We start from the raw sequence: 4,064 nt of genomic DNA, 5'->3' as shown, positions 1-4,064 counted from the left end.
TAGACAAAGCCCAAGCTGGAGTTTTGAAGAGCCATGGGGCACTAACCACTAAGTTTCCTCAAGGTTTCTGTACAAGTAGCGACGATGTTTTACGCCGCAATGTGATCGGCACTGACCCAAAAAGGGATTGTAGCTTCCTGTTTCCCTTCCATGTAACCTCGCTGTTTTCCCCAGTGTTTCAGCTGGATATGTATAGCCCTAATAACAAGAACTTTGGCCCCGAAATATAACTGCACGATGTCCGCTTGATGAAGAAGAAGAAGGATGGAACACACCATGGAGGGCGGTGTTTCAGAGCCTTCCCTCATGCTTTAATCGTGTCCATATGTGTGTCCCCCTTTTGATCTGGCCATAGAAACACTTTCGGGTTTTATTTCATCTTTGAAAGGACCACAACATTTGTGATTCTCTTGGGTAATTTGCTGCCTGATCTGCACGACTACTGAACTAAGACTCACAGGCAGAAGCTCATCATCCCCTTCTTCCAGGCAATGGTGAATCGATGTTCAGAACTTCAGATGCACCATGGGAAGCAAAGTGGTTCTCACATTTGCCACGGGTTGGCACAATGTTATCCAAGCGAGATCAGAGAAGTCGGTGCTTGGATGCAGATGAATAAGATAAAAGAATGGTCTGAAGATAGATGAAAAAATACGCAGCAAAAAAAAGGTGGGTTCGCTCGGTGGAATGGTCTGGCCAGAAAAACTTTGCGGAATCTCCAGAGACCAGAGGCACCGTTTTTGTTAGACAAAGCCCAAGCTGGAGTTTTGAAGAGCCATGGGGCACTAACCACTAAGTTTCCTCAAGGTTTCTGTACAAGTAGCGACGATGTTTTACGCCGCAATGTGATCGGCACTGACCCAAAAAGGGATTGTAGCTTCCTGTTTCCCTTCCATGTAACCTCGTTGTTTTCCCCAGTGTTTCAGCTGGATATGTATAGCCCTAATAACAAGAACTTTGGCCCCGAAATATAACTGCACGATGTCCGCTTGATGATGAAGAAGAAGGATGGAACACACCATGGAGGGCGGTGTTTCAGAGCCTTCCCTCATGCTTTAATCGTGTCCATATGTGTGTCCCCCTTTTGATCTGGCCATAGAAACACTTTCGGGTTTTATTTCATCTTTGAAAGGACCACAACATTTGTGATTCTCTTGGGTAATTTGCTGCCTGATCTGCACGACTACTGAACTAAGACTCACAGGCAGAAGCTCATCATCCCCTTCTTCCAGGCAATGGTGAATCGATGTTCAGAACTTCAGATGCACCATGGGAAGCAAAGTGGTTCTCACATTTGCCACGGGTTGGCACAATGTTATCCAAGCGAGATCAGAGAAGTCGGTGCTTGGATGCAGATGAATAAGATAAAAGAATGGTCTGAAGATAGATGAAAAAATACGCAGCAAAAAAAAGGTGGGTTCGCTCGGTGGAATGGTCTGGCCAGAAAAACTTTGCAGAATCTCCAGAGACCAGAGGCACCGTTTTTGTTAGACAAAGCCCAAGCTGGAGTTTTGAAGAGCCATGGGGCACTAACCACTAAGTTTCCTCAAGGTTTCTGTACAAGTAGAGACGATGTTTTACGCCGCAATGTGATCGGCACTGACCCAAAAAGGGATTGTAGCTTCCTGTTTCCCTTCCATGTAACCTCGCTGTTTTCCCCAGTGTTTCAGCTGGATATGTATAGCCCTAATAACAAGAACTTTGGCCCCGAAATATAACTGCACGATGTCCGCTTGATGATGAAGAAGAAGGATGGAACACACCATGGAGGGCGGTGTTTCAGAGCCTTCCCTCATGCTTTAATCGTGTCCATATGTGTGTCCCCCTTTTGATCTGGCCATAGAAACACTTTCGGGTTTTATTTCATCTTTGAAAGGACCACAACATTTGTGATTCTCTTGGGTAATTTGCTGCCTGATCTGCACGACTACTGAACTAAGACTCACAGGCAGAAGCTCATCATCCCCTTCTTCCAGGCAATGGTGAATCGATGTTCAGAACTTCAGATGCACCATGGGAAGCAAAGTGGTTCTCACATTTGCCACGGGTTGGCACAATGTTATCCAAGCGAGATCAGAGAAGTCGGTGCTTGGATGCAGATGAATAAGATAAAAGAATGGTCTGAAGATAGATGAAAAAATACGCAGCAAAAAAAAGGTGGGTTCGCTCGGTGGAATGGTCTGGCCAGAAAAACTTTGCGGAATCTCCAGAGACCAGAGGCACCGTTTTTGTTAGACAAAGCCCAAGCTGGAGTTTTGAAGAGCCATGGGGCACTAACCACTAAGTTTCCTCAAGGTTTCTGTACAAGTAGAGACGATGTTTTACGCCGCAATGTGATCGGCACTGACCCAAAAAGGGATTGTAGCTTCCTGTTTCCCTTCCATGTAACCTCGCTGTTTTCCCCAGTGTTTCAGCTGGATATGTATAGCCCTAATAACAAGAACTTTGGCCCCGAAATATAACTGCACGATGTCCGCTTGATGATGAAGAAGAAGGATGGAACACACCATGGAGGGCGGTGTTTCAGAGCCTTCCCTCATGCTTTAATCGTGTCCATATGTGTGTCCCCCTTTTGATCTGGCCATAGAAACACTTTCGGGTTTTATTTCATCTTTGAAAGGACCACAACATTTGTGATTCTCTTGGGTAATTTGCTGCCTGATCTGCACGACTACTGAACTAAGACTCACAGGCAGAAGCTCATCATCCCCTTCTTCCAGGCAATGGTGAATCGATGTTCAGAACTTCAGATGCACCATGGGAAGCAAAGTGGTTCTCACATTTGCCACGGGTTGGCACAATGTTATCCAAGCGAGATCAGAGAAGTCGGTGCTTGGATGCAGATGAATAAGATAAAAGAATGGTCTGAAGATAGATGAAAAAATACGCAGCAAAAAAAAGGTGGGTTCGCTCGGTGGAATGGTCTGGCCAGAAAAACTTTGCGGAATCTCCAGAGACCAGAGGCACCGTTTTTGTTAGACAAAGCCCAAGCTGGAGTTTTGAAGAGCCATGGGGCACTAACCACTAAGTTTCCTCAAGGTTTCTGTACAAGTACCGACGATGTTTTACGCCGCAATGTGATCGGCACTGACCCAAAAAGGGATTGTAGCTTCCTGTTTCCCTTCCATGTAACCTCGCTGTTTTCCCCAGTGTTTCAGCTGGATATGTATAGCCCTAATAACAAGAACTTTGGCCCCGAAATATAACTGCACGATGTCCGCTTGATGATGAAGAAGAAGGATGGAACACACCATGGAGGGCGGTGTTTCAGAGCCTTCCCTCATGCTTTAATCGTGTCCATATGTGTGTCCCCCTTTTGATCTGGCCATAGAAACACTTTCGGGTTTTATTTCATCTTTGAAAGGACCACAACATTTGTGATTCTCTTGGGTAATTTGCTGCCTGATCTGCACGACTACTGAACTAAGACTCACAGGCAGAAGCTCATCATCCCCTTCTTCCAGGCAATGGTGAATCGATGTTCAGAACTTCAGATGCACCATGGGAAGCAAAGTGGTTCTCACATTTGCCACGGGTTGGCACAATGTTATCCAAGCGAGATCAGAGAAGTCGGTGCTTGGATGCAGATGAATAAGATAAAAGAATGGTCTGAAGATAGATGAAAAAATACGCAGCAAAAAAAAAAAGGAAAACGAAAATGAAGCCCCCGGTGAGGATCGAACTCACGACCTTTCCCTTACGAAGGGAACGCACTACCACTATGCTACGGAGGCTTCGACAAATGGAGCGCAAAACAATCATATTTAACGGTGGTGTCTGCATACGTGCTTCGGTGATGTCAATGTCAGAAGCTTACAGCATGTACGAAAAACTCCAAATGCAGATCGTATACGGGAGCTACAAGAAAAAAAGGCGATTTTTTTTTTGCCACGAGTTGCTATGCAGGGTTCCTACACTATCCCTGAGACGAGTAGCAGCGATCTTTCCAGGTACGGGAACCTAAGCCACATCCGGGATGGAGCAACCACGTAGACAACCAGCGGGCTGATGTCGATAGCGACGGTCAGGGCTGTACATGAGCGCGCCAAGAAGCATGCAACAAT

The 4,064-nt window shown here is 45.9% G+C and overlaps 1 non-coding gene across 1 annotated transcript; it reads right to left on the bottom strand.

Annotated features, from left to right (window-relative positions):
- Positions 1-3,662: 3,662 nt before the first annotated feature.
- Positions 3,663-3,734, bottom strand: TRNAT-CGU (transfer RNA threonine (anticodon CGU)). Its single transcript has one exon. It is a non-coding gene; the product is annotated as a tRNA-Thr (tRNA).
- Positions 3,735-4,064: the final 330 nt, after the last annotated feature.

Source organism: Triticum aestivum, chromosome 6B (genome assembly GCF_018294505.1).
Source record: "Triticum aestivum cultivar Chinese Spring chromosome 6B, IWGSC CS RefSeq v2.1, whole genome shotgun sequence".
NCBI classification, from domain to species: domain Eukaryota; kingdom Viridiplantae; phylum Streptophyta; class Magnoliopsida; order Poales; family Poaceae; genus Triticum; species Triticum aestivum.
Note: the sequence above shows the minus strand (reverse complement) of the source record. Positions and strands in the feature narration are given on the sequence as shown.